Consider the following 20,641-nt stretch of genomic DNA (forward strand, 5'->3'; position numbering starts at 1 on the left):
ATTTTAATGTAAATTTATATTTTGGCACATTATTTTTTTGGTCAACCATTAGGAATTGTATAATGATAAAAAAAACAAAATAGTATTTAAAGTGTAAGGTTGTGCAAGCCTGTCTTGGAACCCCATATGCACATGGATCATGTTTGAGACCCTAAAGGTACTGTGCACAGCTGAATGAATGCAAATTCCAGCTAAGAAAACATGTTGTGGAGCAGTTCTGGAAAGATTCATGAAAAGTATGGATCTTGGGTTCAGAAAAAGGGCATTTACATATTGATGTTAACTATCAGAAATTCTATGTTTTCAAACTTAAGATGCTGTCTTAATGTTGTTCAACCCTTATTTCCAACCACTTTTTTAATTATTTTAATCATGACTTTACTTCTAATAAAGACTGTTATATATATATATATATATATATATATATATATATATATATATATGTATAATAATAATAATAATAATGAAAAACTACATTGATTGTAATGTATAATTTGAAAGACATGATTAAAGTAAGAATGTCATTGGTCTTATAAACAAAGATATATAAGTTTTGGAAGGACCTAACATTAGTAAATTGTTCAAGAAAGAAAACTAGTTCCATTAAGTAAGCATTATTCTTGTTCATGTTAAAAATGAGACTGACTACATATACAATTTTCTCTTGACTTCATCCCATTAAAAATTTAGACACTACTTAGTAGTATTTCTCTTACGTCATTTTTGTTTGTTATTGAAAAGATCTATCTAGAATAGATGGAGGATATTACAATTATTTTTATCAGTTGGTTTAATCATTTCAGGATATTCGTGTTTTTGGTTGAAAGTTTTATATCACTCTTTTAATTTTTTTATTTATTTTAATTGAGTCTTTAATTTAAAAAATTGAAACAATAACGTCTTTGTCATTAAATTAACTAAATGAAATTAAAAAAATAATGAAAAGACACGTTGACCTAAATTTTTTAAATGATATAACACAGTAAAAATGTTAATAATGTAGAATTTCAATTTTTGTAAATAAAAAATTAGAAAAAATAATCACAAAAGGTAAAGTTCATTCTAATTGGAAACACTGTCAAATGTTCCTGCCCAACTCAAAACTCATGTTCCTCAAATCCCTCCTCCTGAGAAGAGCATTGATGGATCATTTGGAGGTAGTCAATATGGTTCTGGCATTTATAGTAATTTAGTCTCAAGGACTGGAAGAACTGGAACTAAGCTCATTGATCTAGGGTAAGAAAAAACATGGTCCTAGAAAGATGGTGGTGATGCAGAGACAATATCTGACCAAATAAATGGTTTCAGTCTCAAGCATAGTCTTTCAAATAGTGAAGCACCAAAGTCAAGGAAAAAGTTAGATGTTAGAAGATATTAGATATATTATCTTTATTTTATATTTAATTTTTATTTTTAGTTAATTTTTTATTTGTATTTTGGATTTATTTTATATTTTTTTATTATAAATAAATGATTCTATGTGTATATTTAATACAAAGAAATTAATATATAGTTTTTCACTATATTCAACATGATATCAGAGTTATGGTTAGAGTGTATTCTAGTGATATTTTTTTGTTTGTTGGGCATGTTCTTCCACCCGCTATCGAGCCGTTATCGGACCACCAATTAATGTCTAGTCTCACGCTCGAGATGATGTCTATACTTTGGCGTGAGGGGGTGTGTTGGAAGTCCCACATCAACTAGAGACAAGGCCAATTTATAATATATAAGTGGATGCAACCCTCACTTTACAAGCTGGTTTTGTGAGGTTGAGTTAGACTTAAAGTTTACTTCTTAACATGGTATATAGAGTCAGGTTCTTTTGAGGAAAAAGCTTTTGGTGCCTTTGTCACTACATCCGCCGCTGCCGGTGGTGGCGCCATCTACTGCCGCCACCGACGTCGTCATCTACCACTATTGTCTACCGGTGCCACTATCGAAGTTCTAGTTTCGACCGACGATCACATGGTTTTGATCTTCTCGGCCAGACAACCACCAAGCCATTAACGACGCGTTCATCGAAGCTCCTACGCGCTCTCAGCACCTTTTGAAGTTAAGAATTTGCTCCCTTTTTCATCGTGCATGGCGGCATGTCTAGTAGTAATTTAGAGCGTCGAGGTCACTCATTTTCCGCTTTCAGGTTCATCGTGTGTTGTCACACGTCTCATCTCCTTCATGCAACTATTCAGAGCATCGAGGTTACTCTTTTTCTTTTTTTTCCCTTTTTTTTCAGGTGCCTTAATTGGAGAATCTTGGATTTTTTAAGATTTCTCTCTCTTATTCATCCATTGCTTCCGATGTTATCTCTTCTGACCTTTCTTTTGTCACCATTGCGTTTGACCCGTCTATATATGTGTTTTTTCCCATGAAAAAGACGATTTTTGTTAGTTTATTTATAGTCGTGGTGGCTCTCCAACAATTACCTCTTTATCCACTAGTGGTATTCCTCAAAGACAATTTGTACGAAGAGATTTATATTGAGCAACCTCCTAGATTTGTTGCTCAAGGGGAGTATTTTGGGTTGGATTTCATCTTCTATGTCGTCTTGCAAATCATTAACAATTTGGTGTCATTTGAGTGCAAAAGCAAATATTTTCACTAAGACTTGATGAATTATATTAGTAACAAGCTTGATACATTTGTATGTACTAGCTTGAGGGGAAATGTTAGATATATTATCTTTATTTTATATTTATCTTTTATCTTTAGTTAGTTATTATTTCTTATTTGTATTTTGGGCTTAGCCCATATTTCTTCTATTATAAATAGAGGACCCTATGTGTATATTTAACACAAGGGAAATTAATATATAGTTTTTCACTATATTCAACAAAAGAAAAGCTCCTTAGATGTCAAATTCTTTATTTTTATTGACAAAATGTGGATGTATTTTATACTCATATTAAGCACCTTAATGATGTACTTTGATAATAATGTATGTTTGATCAACTTTAATTCAGTACTTTGTTTTTGTATATGTATTCTTATTAAGCACTTACATTAAATATACCGATATTATGTTATTACGTCATAATCTTATATTAACATTTCTAGCAGGTATCCTTCATATGCATCATATTCATATACATTAGGGATCACAATGCACATTTTTTAATCCAAAAGAGGATCATAGTTCAATTTTTTAAACAATAGGAGGGACTAAAACGAACATTCTCACACGAAACCAGATTGTTCATTTGAACTCATTATAACATACACTGATACATCATCCATTGCATGAACCTAAACATTCACCTAAACACCTCAACTTAAACATTCAACTTCACATTCACATTAACATTACATGAACAAAATATACAATGACAATGTTCAGCGCAATAAGAACACACGCAACTCCAACTAACAACTCACTAGTAAAAAATTGGGTTTTTACAGCGCACATTATGCCACGGTTCACTAGAAACCGCAGCATAATGGTGCGCGGTGGTAGTTTTGTAAATAGAAACCATCCCCTTTGACGCCACGTCTGAAAAAAAATTTACATAACAGCGTATATGCCGCGGTTCTCTGGAAAACCGCGGCATATACCCCTGCCAATTTATTGCAGGGGTTGACTGAGTCAGAGAATTTCAGAAGTTACAAGGGTATATGCCGCGGTTCGCTGGGAAATCGCGGCATATACCGCATTAACTTCTGAACTTCTCCGTCAGTCAGAGAATTTCAGAAGTTACAGGGGTATATGCCGCGGTGGCTCTGAGCAACCGCGGCATATACCCACTGTCATCTACTGATATTCCCCAAAAGGAAGTTGGGGAGACAGTTGTATTCAGAAGTTACAGGGGTATATGCCGCGGTTCGCTGGGAAACCGCGGCATATACCGCAGTAACTTCTGAACTTCTCCGTCAGTCAGAGAATTTCAGAAGTTACAGGGGTATATGCCGCGGTGGCTCTGAGCAACCGCAGCATATACCCACTGTCATCTACTGATATTCCCCAAAAGGCAGTTGGGGAGACAGTTGTATTCAGCACGTTACAGGGGTATAGGCCGCGGTTCTTAGAGTAATCGCGACCTATTCTCCTACCTGAAATAAATTTAAATTGAATTTGAAATATTTAGAGGAATATACCGTGGTTGCCCCGTGAACCGCGGCATATAGTTTAAAAATAATTTCAAAAATGCCATTTAGGTTATTTTTTTAATGAGTATAGGCCGCGGTTTGTTGTGAAACCGCGACATATAACCATCTTATACAGTGGTTAAGTAGTGAACCGCGGTAGATTCCCCAGTCAAAGTTAAAAAATAAAACTTTGGAGCAATATCGTCTTGTTCGCGCAGACGCTGTTCGTCGAGTTTTCTTCTCCCGCCGACCACCCATCTCAGTTCCCTCGTTTCTTCACCGTTTAAACTCAAAATTGTTCGGTCATTTCCCATTTTTGACGATAAGAAACAGTTTTAGCCGATCAAAATCGTTTGAAACGCCTATCATTCCTCTCCGCTGCCATTCCCCTTTGTTGCACCAAGCTTTTTCGCCGCCCCTGTTCCAGGTATTTATACTCTTTTGCATTCTTAACATGATTTCTTCATTAGTTTTTGCATAATAACAATTGCTATAGTTTTGTTAATGTATGAAATTACTATAGTTTTGGTAATGTATGGTATAGTTTTTGCTAAAATTTTGGTAATGCATGAAATTGCTATAGTTTTGGTAATGTATGGTATAGTTTTTGCTATAGTTTTGGTAATGTATGGTATAGTTTTTGCTACAGACGCAGGCACAAGAGAAGATTCCTCTATCTAAGGATGACCCTCTTTCTTCATTGCATCTACTTGCTGACATCCTTGATGATAAGCCTTTGGAGGTTGAGTATGATGCTAATGTATTTGGGGCAGACTCTGAGGTCCCAATATACCTTAATAGCCAAGATGTCCGTGAGCTTGCGTCGGGAACACAAGAGTTGAATATTTCAATTATTCAACTATGGACGATGTAAGTCTATGACCAATTATTTATATATAAAATTGATTTATATATCAAGTATCCTTATATCAAAGTTAATTTTTGATTTCAGGTATATGTCTGGGGTCAGTAACAAGTTGGGGCGTTCTGATGATTATGGATTCATTGATCCCCAATCAATTCATGAATCAAATGATTTTGAGCAGATCAACATGAATGTGATAAGAAGTTTTGGAAGGGGCAAGAAAATATACTTTTTGCCTTATATATCCGGGTAAGTGAACTTTGTTAACATAATAATGTTCCATATGTGATTTTAATATTTAATAGTTACGTTATTATGAATTTCAGGCGCCATTGGCAACTTCTTGTTATGTCTATGCAAGACAACTATGCTTTGTGGTTTTGTTCATTGCACAGGCCTCCTCCCACACAACTCAGACAAGCAATTGATTGGTAAGAACCTCAATGTTTGGACTTTCTTTGTTATATAAATGAATGCTAAAACCTTTTTTTATATACAGTTCTATTCCAGCAAGTATGATGATGGGTGGGAGATCAATTGTTAATAGTAGAAAGATTGCTTGGATTTCTCTCAAGGTTTGACATATGCTAAAGCCATACTTTGTTATAATTGTTTTATTTTAATGTTATTCACTAACTATTATCAATTGTGATGATATATTGTAGTGTAACAGACAAAATGGGTCATATGAGTGCGGATACTATGTAATGTATTGGATGACCCATATTGTTCGTTCTCACATCACAAGTCGCTGGGAAACGGTAATATTTAACTTTAACAACATTTGATTTTTTCCCAAATGTTGAATTCATATGCACTAATTAATATGAATTGTCTTTTGCAGAGATTCAAGACTACTACACCAGTTCCTGAGAAGTCACTATTATTCATTAGGAACGCTGCTGCGAAGTATATAATTAGATTATACAATAGCTCTTAGATTTAAACATTGCATTTAATTAGATTGAATTTTCTTAGACTTTGTACTTTATTTGATGTTGAAATACATTTGAACATGTATTTGTTATGTTCAAATTGAATTTGTGTACATGTTTTTATATGCAGGTCTGTTTTTGTGGTAGTGGATATCACAAAAACAGACCTGCAATTTTAAAAAACTGCAGGGGAATATGCCGCGGTTGTAACCACAACCGCGGCATATAGTGTTTCGTTTTTTTTTTTAAAATGAGACATATGACCGCGGTTAGTGCTAGAACCGCGGCATATACTGACCGCGGCATATCGTGGACAAATTTTTTTTTTTTAAAAAAAATGGATTTAGGCAGCGGTTCCTTGGACAACCGCGGCATATTCCGCAACCTATATACCGCGGTCATAACCGCGGCTTAAAGTCTCTGACTTACTACCACGGCTGAATAGGCCGCGTTCGTAAACCGCGACGTATAGTGAAAAATAACCGCGGTAAAATCCCCTCGCTGCACTAGTGAACTTCATCATTTTCTGCAATTCTTTCACTAAATTTTCCAAATCACATATTCCCCTCCTTTGCCTGACAATTGTAGTATCTCTTTCATCATTATTCTCTTCAGAACACTACTTGAAAAAGTTACAGTACATGTCATTTGAAGATACATCTTGTTATTCACCAAATTAGACACTAAAATTTGTTCAAAGTCAGGGAATGTATCAACACATAAATCCAGTACACATAAAGTGATTAGAGTATTCATAAAACTTTATAATGACGACATCCCCAAAATTGTCTAAGAGCATTCTTTGCAGTTTTGTCAACTTTGGTTACATCAATATCACCACAGTTGCAAAAAAAGGTTATCTCACCTTCCCTTGAACCACCACCATGTGAGGAATGCAAAATTCCTTTGTCTCATGTCTTTGAACAAGAAGAACAACCTTGAGAAAAAATTATTCCTATTTCGCCAAAAGTATTTTACTCACTTTAGGGGTGAACATGCACGAATCCCAACCTTTGTTTTTAACTAATTATTTCAACTTTTAACATTTTTACACACGTTTTTAACTTATTTCTACACACATTGTTATGTAATGATAAATTGAACAACTTGTCCAATTTTTGTCAGAAAAACAATTTTAACTTTAACATCTTTAATACAATAAATAAAAAGGATTGATCTAAACCGTTAATACAAAATATAAAATAAACATTTAAAAAAAATAAGACCACTTTAACTCAACATAATAATCAAATATTAGACAATAACAAAAATATGCTTCTGATTACAAATATTTATATAATATCTTAAATAGGAATACAAATGTTGGTTTGTGTGCCCATTCTTTAAAATCTGTCTTAAAATGATTTCACGTGTCATCATTTGTTGGGTGTCATTTATAATAATTTTATATATTATTTTATTTATATTTAATAAGGACCACTGTGTAATTTGTCAAAAAGCTATTATTGTGAGATGAAGAAGGAAAGGTTTAGTCCAACACATGACGTCAGAGACTAGTACTGCTTTCCATGGTGGTTGCCGCTAGCGGTGTCTGAAGAGGGTGGTTGGGGACGAGACTTAGATATAACTTTTTACCAAGTTTTTGGAACTTACGAAGGAGAAGCTCAGGCAGCAACGACATAGATTTGGTTGTTTTAAAAGTTATAAGAATGAAAAAATGGAGAAGCTGATTATGAATTTGTTGAAACCCTACCGTCCCTCTAACAAATGGAATCGGTCCCAATTACATAAAAAAACATGAGCAGGCATAAAAACATGTTCATATGTATAAGAATGGAGACAAGGTGGCCTCCACTTCTTTAACAACCTTGAGATTTGGAAAATTGATAATGTGGTAGAAGAACTCAACCTGTCTTCCTAAACAATTAGATCTATGCCTCCACGTCATGTGCCACGGTCCGCGCCACGCCATCTCATCATATGAAAACTTTATCTGGATTATTATCTTATTATAAATAAATAAATAAATAATAAGTAAAAGAATTTAAAATGATACCCAATAAATAAAAACACAAGAAGAATTTTTTAAAAACATTATTAAAACACACACACAAAGAATAGTCATAGTAGTACAGTTATACTTATTAATGAAAAAGAGTTATCTTTAGGTATATTTTTAAAAAATAATAGTGGTGATTAAATAGAAGATATTCGTAATATATTCTACTGTAAAAAAAAAAAAAGTTGGTGTGGGGATAGTTAATTTTAACATTTGGATATTTTTTCATTTATTTTTACTTTTATAATTTTTAAAATATAATTTAAGGTTAACATAAAACGATGATATGCGTACATTGAAAGAAAATTTTTTTGTGTGTATTTTTCTTTTAATAATATGCGTACATTTAATAATATATTTTTTGTATATTATTATTTTTCTTTTATTTTGTGTGTATGTATATATAACCAAACAACTGATAAACTCTTAACTTTCAACTAAGATACTTTATTCAGCTAGAAGTCGTTTGGTAAACTAATTAATAAGCAAATTGATAAATGTAAAATAAGATAAAATGATATAAATTCATATTTTTTTACTGTATATACATGGAATTTGAGTTTCTAAGTAAAAATATATTATTATTTAATTATAATAATAGTACTTTTATTTATTTATTTTTATAATTGAACATTTTTTTTATTTAGACATTAATTAAATTAATGTCTAAACTTTTATTTTTATTATACATTAATGTCTAAACTTTTATTTTTATTATACATTAATGTCTAAACTTTTATTTTTATGTTTATTTTATAAGTTGATATATTGAGTATTAATTAAATTAAACTTTTATTTTTATCTTAAATTAAAATATTTATTTTTCAATTTAAATTATTTTTACATTGAAATTCCTTTTGCCGAAACTTATTATATTATTTTCTACATAATATCATATAATGAAATACATTTTTGTTTAATTTGTAATGTTTTTTTATTTAACAACATAATAAATAAAAAACAACAAATGTTAAAAATTAATTATTGTCTCCATAAGATTATAGATAATAGTAGATAAAAATAAATTAAAGATAATAAAAAATGTATTAAAATATAATGGATAATATTGAAAGAAAATCAAATAAATTATAAGGTATAAGCTAACTATGTAGCGTACACAACCATATAAATTAAGAATTTCTAAAATAAGGTACTTTAAATACCTATTAAAATAAAATAGTACTTCAAAGAAGATGCTTGTTGATTAACTTTATGGACTAGTTAAATAAGATAGTTGATAACTTATTACCTATATCAAACACAGATCTCTCTTATTATTCTAAATTTAATTAAAAATAAAAGATTAAATATATTTTGATCATTAAATTTGAATGTGATAATTAATATTTGTTTCAATTTTAATACTTTTTAGTCTTTAAACTTTAAAAATAAATTAATATATTCACTGTAATATAATAATATTAGCTTCTTTTACGTGTTAAACAATGTTTTAAATTGACATTTTATGTTGAATGTGTCATGTAAATAGTTCAAACTATTAGTCTAAAAATGTCAAAGAATTTTAAGTAATTAAGTTATTAAAAGAATTATATTTATTTATTTTTAAAGTTTAATAAAAATGTACTAAAGTTTGAGATATAAAAAAATTCTTTGTCTAAGAATTAAAAACATATATTTAACCAAAATTAAATAATATATATTTTAACAATATAAAAATTGTATATACTACCATACCATTGTAAATAATCATAATCTTTTTAACTTTTTTAATTATATAAATATACTTATTTAATAGTGTAAAAGCTTTTTATTATATATGTATAATAGCATCATAATATAATCAAACATAGTTTTTTATATTGGACTACGAATAAAACTTGAATTAAAATCAACGATTTAAGTAGGTTTATTAACTTGATATATATATGTATATATATATATATATATATATCACTTAAAAGGATGAATGATGTGGTAAGGAAAAAAAAATTTCTTTAAATTTTTTATTTTTGTCCTATAAATTACTCGAAACACTATTATATTTGTTTTAATAATGTCACAAAATGTTTCATACATTTCTTTATTAATGGAGTTTCTACGACTATATGGGTTGTATAGTTCTTTTAATAAGATGAATAAAACTCTTTCTCTTAATAGATTTTATGAAGTTGAATTAAAATTAAAGTTTTCTTTTATACTAATAAATCTTATCGAGAATTTTTTTTAACAAGATTTATTGAATTTATCTTCTTATTCTCTACCAATTTTTTTTTTTAAATTTCTACACTCAATGTCATGGAAGAAGAACATCTTAAACATTTCATATCATTTCCCTACAAAACTTGTGGGACCAAAATTTAAATATTATATTTTAGATAATGATTATTTATTGGTTTAATACCCTATTTTGTCCCAAGTTTCGTCGGAAAATGTCAAATTAGTCCATTATTTAAGAAGTGCATCAATTACGTCCTCACTTAATAAAATTTGCATTAATAAAATCTCTTTCGTTAAATCCGTACAAACGGTGTTAACTATTTTTTCTATTTTACTTTTTCTGTGCAACTTAGGTTTTATAGCAGGTTTTTGTCAGATTTTACTTAATATACATTTTAATATAAATTCTTTATAGAACTTTTTTAACCATTTGTTTCTAGTCCCCATAATAACCTTTTAGTTTTATTGGTACAATAAAACGGGATAGGGTGAGCAGAGATAAAATTGTAGAATGAGATTAAAGAAAGAAGGCTATTAAACAAAAAATCTAAACTCATATCTTTTTATTTATAGAGTCATCTCCCAATTACTTTTCATTTAATTCAGATTGTATTTTCCATCACTTTTTTTTAATATTGTTTCAATGTCTTTTTTCAAATATTAAGTTTCAATTAGAGATAATTCAGGAGAAAATACTTTTGAAATAAAATATGATGATCTAAAATATAACATTTTTAATGGCCATACTTATTTTAATTATTCAACAAATAATACGCAGTATTAATATTCCAATTGAAATTCAGTAAAAACTAAAAGCTTGAGTTAATTGCAGCAAAATTTCCTAAAATATTCTTAATTACATTTACATTTTTCTTCAAATATAAGTTCAAAAAATTTATAAAAAAATAAAGATATTTTTAATTTAACTCATAATTTCATTTTTCTTTCTACATTATATCATAACTTCATAAGCTTCATTAGGTTGTTCTTTTCTTAAAGCCATGATTCTTATGATTAGCAATTAAATTCTTTTCTTAAATCTCTAAATATAATAACTAGTGTTTTTTGAAGGAAGAATCATAACCAGGTTATTATACAAAAGTCGTTTCTTTTCTAATCTAAAAATAGCTCATAATTGAAAAAAAAATACACAATTATATCTTAAAGTTATAAAAGAACTAAAATATAGAAAAGAAATAATAACATTATAAGAACATTATTAGTTAAAATTTATTGAAAAGTAAAAAATCATAAATAAATTCTACTAAACAGGTTATTATTTAAATTAAACAGGCCACATTAATTTTTGTGTACGAAAGGGACAAACAACATTTTGATACAAAATAATTGCCAATGAAAAGTAAAGAAGAGTATGCAAAAAAAAGTAGAAGAGAGAGTATTTAAAGTAAAAGAAAAAAAACCAACAAAAACCTGCATTGCACAGAAAAATAGAAGAGAGAGAAAAATAGTTAAGGCCGTTTGTACAGATTTAACGGAAGGAAAGAGATTTCATTGATGCAAATTTTATTAAGTAAAGACATAATTGACTAACACTTTTTAAAGGATGAACTAATTTGACATTTTTAAGTAAAACTTGTAACAAAATAGGGTATTAAACCTTATTATTTTTTATATGATTAATTTATTTATTTTTTATTAAATTTTTATATGATTAATTTTATACACTTTTATATATGAATTTTATATTAATTTATTCTTTTTAAGATAAAATTGAACATGATAAAATGATACATTTTAAGATTTTAAGAAGGAAGTTGTGGGCCGAGTAAAAAAAAGCAATGAAAGTTTTACTTAAACCGAACTTTTTTATAAATTTCATTTTACTTCAAAGAGGGTGCAATTTAATTTCCTAAATTTGTTATTTTTTTTATGTATGAGTTGGTGACGCCCCCATACCAAATATGTTAAAAAGAATTTCTTGATGCCTAGATTACAACATTTGTATTGAGGGGAATGTGTGTAGTGTGATGGGTGATTTAATATTTAGATATAATAAAGTGATTATCAATTATGAGTTTGGAATGCATTTAATACTATATATTTAATTTATTATTTTTGTTTGTTTCAATAGGCATTTAATGTTCCGCAGACCCCAATATTATATAAGACTCTATCACCCTAGAAATAAGTTATTGAAATAAATACAACAATGAGCAATAACTCATCCTATTCTATGTCAATAGTCACAATAAATAAGTATTCCTCATCTCAACAAACATTTATTTTTCTTTGCTAATAGTAAAATAAAATAAAAAGTCTTTTTGTTTTGAATTAATCTGAATACACAGATCGTATAGAAAATTATTCTCGTAAGAGAGAGTTATGAGAATAAAATGCAGAAATGCAGAAATAGTAATGTGATAAAGTTATTGGGTAAAATCACTTATTCTCACCATGTGAATCCTCAATTATTGTCGTTGTTTTTAAGAAGGAATTTTAAAACAGATAAGTGTTGAAAAACTACACAAACAAAGGTTTGTCCACACACTAATTCCAACATTAAAATAGTGACAATGGTTTCAATAGGTTGTTGAGAGTAGCTCACGTATGAACAGTAGTTCCGATAATGACGTTAAAGTTGTCGGATTTTAACTCCAAATTCGCACCCATTATTGAGCCTGTTTAGAAGACGAAATGCAAAGATAATCTTCCATTACATTAAAATGAGGATGAAAAGTATAATTTCTGTAGATATAGCTAATAAAAAACAATGTCCTAGGTGACTTTTAAGGTGGTTGTAACAACATCAACAAAATCACTGTGCGTTCATAATTGTAGGTGATGAACTATATACAAACTTTTTACTGTGTCAATGTGAATGAGTATGTGATCCCATCCCACTGAGTAAAGCAGAGAAGAGTGTGGAAATTTGGCAGAAAAGAAAATTTGTTGTGACCATTATCATACACCTTCATCTGTCTCACCCCATTCTCCTGTGCACCTTTCTTCCACTAGAATATTTCTTGGATTCACTTTCCTGTCTGTGACTCTCATGGGGACAATGACCCATCATGTCTATGAATTTCTCTTTCTTCAAAAACATAAACACTAACAAACAATTAATTAATCTCTCACACTCTTTATTTTTTCCATGGTCACTCTCATTACAACCTGCAAGTCCTTTTTCGTCTTTACAGTTTTCGTTTTCTTTATAACTCTGCCTACTACTCTTGCATCTCTTCAGCGCAGGAATCAATAAAACCATCCCAGAATTAGGGTTTCTTCTAGCCATGCTTTTCACTTTTAGCTCTAAGGTTGGCCTTTCTATAGCTGTAGTTCATTGCTCAACTTCAACTTCTTTTTTATCTCTCTCATCCAAAACTCACCAAGGAAAGCTGAGAGTTTTCCTCTCCTTTCAGATTTATCCCTTCTTTTTATCCCAATTTCATGAGTTGGGTTTCCTTCTTTCCCACTTTTTCAATTCTGATCTTCACCTTCAAAAGTAGGGTTTTCTTCAATTGTGATCTGATCACAGACTTTTGTAGTATGGCCTAATTACCTTGATCGGCACTAATTATTGTGAAAAAGTCTGTCAAGTGAAAACTGGTCTGCATATGAATCATTTCTGAGCTTATAATAAACTTGCATGGACATATCCACACACACACACACACACATAAAAGAATCTGATTTTTGCTGCTATGGTACCTTTGCTTTCTTCTTCCCTCTTCTTGCAAGTACGTTCTCTCTAATGTTTCTTGTTTAAAGTTTTCTTTTATTTGAAACTCACTTTGTGGAAGTTTGGGCCAACAAGTGTCTTTTCAATATATTTCTCTTTAATTTCATGTTTATAGGTAGTTTGATTTGTTTTGATTTCAGATCAAGAGGAAATCTATGTAATTCCAACTTCGAAACCCGTTTTCTTTCTCTCCTTTGCATTCACTGATTTATCTGACAAAGTCTGAAAACATGCATTAAAAAAAAAAACTCCTCCAAAATTACACATACACCTTTTGTTAAGTCAAATAATGTTATTGTCCATTCTGTGATAACCTTTGATTTGATGCTGTACTCATACCCCTCTTTCCCACTTTCATCTTAATTACAGAAATTTTATGTCCAAAGTCTGGAATAATAATATTTTGAAGCTTTAATTGATCCTCAATTCTTTGGTTGATCTGATTATACTGTCTCCATCTTGTGTCAGGGAAAAAAAATGTACATGTACTGCAGACTTCCATCAGCTTTGTCACATTGGGAAGGAAAGAGAGTGAAGGAGCTTCCCTCAGCCCATTCATGGACACAAAAGATTGGGTTGCAAACTTAATCACTAACTCATTCACACATTAGTATTGAGTTAGGGTGATGCTCTTTTTGCTATGATATGATTGTGTGAATGAAGTGGTGCACACGTATATTGTGACCCTCTTTCGTTGTGCTTGGACTGAAGGGAGCTCCTTCTTTCTGTTGCCTCCATTTGTTTCCATCTCTCAGATGGCTTTATGCATGTCTAAGCTTAATCTATATATACTTAGCACAAAAAAGGTGAGGCCAGTACACTGTAGCTGATGTTACATATCATCTTCTGGCTCTATGTAAGTATCTACTCTCTGCCAAAAAACTGCACAAGATTCAGCAAAAACATCTGCACAGTTGCATATGAACAGTTATACATGCACTAATTTGTTTAGCTTAGTCTTTAAAAATGATCACTGCATATATCTATATACGAATTTATGTTATTACTTAGTACACAAAACTCTATGCCACTTCCTTTCAGGTTATTTGGTAAGTTTCTCTTCGATCTCTTTCTCTCTACAGTACTTTTCTGAGTTCTTCCTTTGGGGTTTGGGAAAGCAAATTTTAGGTTAAAAGTGAGTAATTCATTTGCATCTGTATTGCTACTGTCTACTCTTTTCAATTTTAGGTTCCGTGACCTTACAGATAATTAGCATGTGCCAAATCATTATTATTATTTTTTTCACGCACTATTTCTGCTTATCCAATCTTTTTTTTTTCCATAAATGTCTTATCATCACTTTATAATTAATGTTATTCATTTACCTAAATGTAAATGGCATGTGGGGTATAGTATAAAGAGGAAATAACATATGTATTTATGTAGTAAAAATGTATGCGAAAGTAAAGGTAATTTTTTTACAGCAGTAGATATCTACAAACTAAAGTTTAATTAAACTGTAGAAGAACTTGTTATTCATTTATGAGTGATATAAATCATAAGTGGTTTTGATTGTTGTTGCATTTGCATGTTGAAGTGAGTGTGAAGACATGAGAATATCATTATGGAGTGAGAAGAAAAGCATTGAAGGTGTGCATTACTCATTTCTATGCACGAATTACTCAAATCTCTTTCATTTTCCAAGGTAGGAGGAGTATGGTTTGACTAAACAAATGCTGCTATAGTCCACGTTCGGATGTTCCTTCTGGCTTTAACACAGAGCAAACTGCATTAGTTAAATATTGATTCTCCTCTACACTCGAGAAGTTGCACCTGCAAATTTTCATTAACATATTGAATTGCCATTAACTATAAACAGTAATCTGTTGTGTCTTTTTGCCTAAAGCAGATAGTTTATTCCCTTCATAATGAGATTTATTTTAAATGTGGCTTTAAAATTAGTGATAAATACTTCTGACATGTATGCAGCATAAAGCTGAAACTTCTTGTTTTTCCTCAAGTTCACTGTGAACATTTGAATTAGTGTACAGTCAGGTGTGTGCCCTATATTAAATTTCATATATATATATATATATATATATATATATATAAAATAAAAAATATACAAAATATTTTATTTCTTGGTGTGTCTCAATTCTTTTATATGTTATTCGTAAGTTTAATACTCTACTACGAGATTAATGCTGAGTATGTAATTTTTCAATCAAATGAATGAGAGAAAATCTATTTGATTAAAAATGTAATACAAAATATTATCTGAAAAGTATCATTTCTAAAGTAAAAATTAGAACATAAAATATTTTGCAAAAGTATTAGTATATCTAAATCATATTATATCGCCAGTTAAGTTCTATAATAAAAGTTATCTAATATTAATATATATATATATATATATATATATATATATATATATATATATATATATATAACTGCAAAGTATTGTTCAAAGAAAAAGGTTACTGCCTCACATCAGAAGGTGTACATACAGTAATGTTGTTGAAATGAATGAGAATGCAATGGAAGAATAAAACAGATACATAAAAAATGACAACATCACAAAGATGCATCAAAATGAAACATCATAAACATTGTTTCATTTTAGCTGACACTGATAGATAAAAAAGTGTACTGAATTGTTTGAAAGTTACAAAATTGTGGGACCCTTTTATAACAACCATATTTGTATCTATTTAAATAGAACACACCTCACTAAGAATCCTAGAATGAAGAAAAACAAGAACATGTTAAGAAACCTCTTTGGAGTTGTTGAATCTACCAGATTTTGAAAAAGAAAAAGGCTTGTGATCACTACACATATTTCACTTTTTGAGAGAGAACACTTATACACAGTTTGTGTGAGAAAGACACATTTTTCTGTTTATTATCACAGTTGACACTATTTCCTTTGCCCCACTAGATATTTTATTTGTTGTTTTATTGTTAGTTTGTTAAGATGGTTATTTTACCTTTCTAGAATCATCTCTTGTATTTTACTTTGCTGTATAAATTGCAAATCACACAATACTTTACTGGTGGGTTGGAATAATGAAAAGGGAGAACATTTTGAAACCAAAATCACCTCTACTTTTCCTATCACGGTATCATTGCTAGGGGTGGTCAATCAAACTAAACTGCACTACACTACTTAAAAACTGTATTGAACTAAAAACTAGTTCAGAAAAACTAAACTGCACTAAAAAATAGTTCAGAAAAACTGAACTGAACTGCTTTTGTTTTATTAAACTGTACAGAACTGAACTATACTTAACTGTACTAAACTACACTATAAACTGAACTAAACTACTAACTATACTAATTTTGAACTAAATTATACTAATTTTAACCAAGAACTCACTAACTATACAACACTAACAACTACAGCACTAACTAGTAAAATTGCATTAATAAAACTGCACTTCATCTTGTAAATTAAACATGAGAAGAGCATCATTAATAAAAATCAAAGAACATATCATAAATCAATCTTGACGAGTACATATAATATAATGCTAAATAAAACTTACAAACTGAAAATAACTCTTTATAAACTCTTCAATACAAAATAGAACTTCAAAACTCCAGCACATAATCCTTTTCTAAAGACAAAAGGTATTAACACGCCATCACATGTATCATAAAGCAGTAACCAACAAGATTAAACTGTCTCAACAAGACTGACAATATTCTGCGTGTAGCTTCATGCATTTCATTGTCACGTGCAGCAGCAAAAGAATCAATCTGTATCCAAAAATGTAAAAACATAAACAATACGTAAAGTAGTTTTCCAGAAAATCAACAAGTGAAACAAAGCAACTCTATATCAACATTCCTCGTTTTGTTACCTCATCCAGAAATATAATAGCACCATTTGGAAGATTGTTTGCAAGCGAAAACACTTTCCCTAGAAGACGTTCACTTTTACCATAGAACTCAGACATTATTGCCTCAAGTGGAACATATAGTAAAGGCACACCCTGCCAAATCAAGTTCACCGATTTCAGTTCACTCTATATTTACCCCTCATAATTAATACCATATTGCAGACAATGAAGAACCATATGCATAGTTATTATTGCCCTTTATGTGATCATATTGAATACAACTCTTTACACATGAGCTCAGACGTTTTATAGTTGTTTACAGTTAACCAGATAACATGAAAAAGGTTATATTTAATTATGGTTAACTTAATTTACAACCAATTAATTTGATCAGCCCTACCCCGCCCAAAACACCAGCCCAAATCAAAGATGGAGGTACAATTTTATCAATCTATTTCCCTTACCCCCAGAATTACAGCTGGCAAGAAGGCCAGCTCTTCCCCTGTGCCCAAATAGTAACTCTATTTAGTTTAAGAAAAGATTATTGTCCCACTCAATCACCCTCGTTCCTCCTCCTTGCAGCCACAGTTGTAAAAAGAAGAGGTATTTACAACTATTGAAGCAAGTCTCTTTGAAGCACCTAGACTCATCAAATGAATTCATTCTTCACTGTGACCACAACATTCTTAAAGCATAGCTCTGAAATAAAAAAATAATTCTACAGAAAATCACAATCAACAGTGTAGCTTTGAAGCTTACAGAACAGACATACAAACCAAACTGTGTAGAATGAAAACATGCACAAACAAAGTTAGGATATATAGTAATATTAATCAACAGTAGTCAATACATGGTAGAGCTTTCCCCATCAAAAACACAAGATCCAACTTCCTAGTGACAGCTAAACAACAAATTTTGACATGGAAGTGGAACATCTGTACCCAAAGCAACAACTTCCATAAATGTAACTTCAAGAATAGTTTTAATGTATATTTTTCTGTTGGTAGAGGATAGGGCAGGATATTCACATAAAGCAGTTTAAAAACAAAGCTAAGGGGTAAAATTGTAAAACAATTAAAAGCAACATACCGATTGATTGGCAATAACACGAGCACAGGACGTTTTCCCTGTACCTGAAACCATAAAATGTGCTATTCAAACATACATTTAATGTGGATAATGCAAATTAAAGGCTGTAAACTGATGCTGTCCAGTAACTTCTAATGAGATTCAAACTTCAAACTGATGCTGTCCAAAAGGATGTTATATACTGTGGTTGTATATATGTGTTATTATCAATTGAGCAACAATTTGAAATGACAAGTTAAAAAGGTGTTATATTGTACTCACAAAATCAACTCTGATGGTGCTTATGTAGCTTTCAAGACAAAACAACATGAAAAACAAAGCATTAAGGTTATAGTCTTACGCACATGTACTTTAGATAACTAACAAATTGTGGCAAAACTTCAATCATCCAAATTAATAGCAACACTTGAAGGTCCCACCTCATCTTGAGAGGTTATCTCTACAAAAATAAAATAAAATATTTCATAATTCTTTAACACTTAAAATATAAATTAAAAATTATATAAATTTGTCATATAATCTCACCTTGCTCAAATTTATCAAGTTCTTTAGGATCCTCATCAAAAAGTATAGAGAAAGGTGTTCCTTTTAACCAATCTTGTGTGCAAACAAGCACTTCCACTATTTTAGGCGTTAGGCAACTACGATAAGGACTAACCACTCTTCCTCCTGTACTGAATGCACACTCTGATGCTACGGTAGAGATAGGAATGGCTAACACCTCTCGAGCCATGTTCGCAAGGATAGGAAATCTAGTCGAGTTGACCTTCCACCAATGTAAAATATCAAGCTCAACTGACTTCATATAAAGTTCAGGATCCTCTCTCAAGTATTTATCAAGCTCTGATATATAATCAAATCTACGTCCTGTAGCTCTTAGGTAGAAACTCATGCCATGAGGATCATCATCATCATCATCATCTAGTTGAGATTCTTGTTGGCTACTTTGAGAACCCTCCTTAATACCTTGATATTGTTCATAAAGTGTTTTTAAAGATGACAATAATTTTGATTTCAATTCACTAGCCATACTAGATTCAAAGAGGTAGTCAATGAAGTAATTAACAAAATCCAACTTACTCCTAGGGTCAAGCACAACAACAATCAATGATAAGATATTAATTCCATTAGGATTTCCCCAATATTTTTCATACTTGCCCTTCATCCTCATTGCCATCAATTTTATGCTCACATCACTACTCTCAGAATATTGTCGAATCCTTTTACCAATTCCAAACAACTCCTTCATATACATATGACTCGTGACATAAGATGAACCAGAAATGCGTAGGGTAGAGTCATAACATATCTTTAAAAATGGTAGAATAGACCTCGCATATTCCCAATCTTCTTCTAATGGCACACCATCATTACTTTTGGCCATTTCAACCCCAAATTTCTTATCTTGCATATCTAGCAAGACAAAGGCATCTTTATACTTCAAGCTTGCCTCTAACATTAAGTAAGTTGAATTCCACCTAGTTTCAACATCAAGACAAACAATACCTTTGTAAGAAATTCCCTCTTGTTCAACACATGCCTTGAATCTAGCAAATCTAGCAGAAGAAGATTTCACATATTTAACTACACTCCGGATTTTTGAAATTGAATCTTTTATCTCTTTTAAGTCATCCTTCACAATCAAACCTAATATATGAGCACAACAACACATATGAACATATTCTCCCTTCAAAACAAGACAATTCCATGATAACATCCTTCTTTTAAGGTACTGGACCCCAACATCATTTGCGCTAGCATTATCCACTGTGATGTTAAGGACTCGCTTCAACTCCCAATTATTCAAACAAGCCTCAACATGTTTAGCAATGAGCTCTCCTGAATGTCCCGTTGTTTGAGAAAAATTCAAAATTTTCTTTTGAAGTTTGCAATCATTATCAATAAAATGAGTTGTTAAACTCATGTAATTTAGGTTTTGGATTGATGTCCATGTGTCTGTAGTTAAACAAACCCTCTCACACTGCTTTG

General features: G+C 30.7%; 1 long non-coding RNA gene across 1 annotated transcript; it reads right to left on the reverse strand.

Moving 5' to 3' along the window:
* Nucleotides 1-17,241: 17,241 nt before the first annotated feature.
* LOC148193520 (uncharacterized) lies at nt 17,242-17,737 on the reverse strand. The gene is made up of 2 exons (XR_015781979.1): nt 17,585-17,737; nt 17,242-17,480 (listed from the first exon to the last, which is right to left on the reverse strand). It is a non-coding gene; the product is annotated as an uncharacterized LOC148193520 (long non-coding RNA).
* Nucleotides 17,738-20,641: the final 2,904 nt, after the last annotated feature.

Source organism: Vigna umbellata, chromosome 9 (assembly GCF_029865625.1).
Source record: "Vigna umbellata cultivar VRB3 chromosome 9, Vumbellata_1.0, whole genome shotgun sequence".
Taxonomy (NCBI): Eukaryota; Viridiplantae; Streptophyta; class Magnoliopsida; order Fabales; family Fabaceae; genus Vigna; species Vigna umbellata.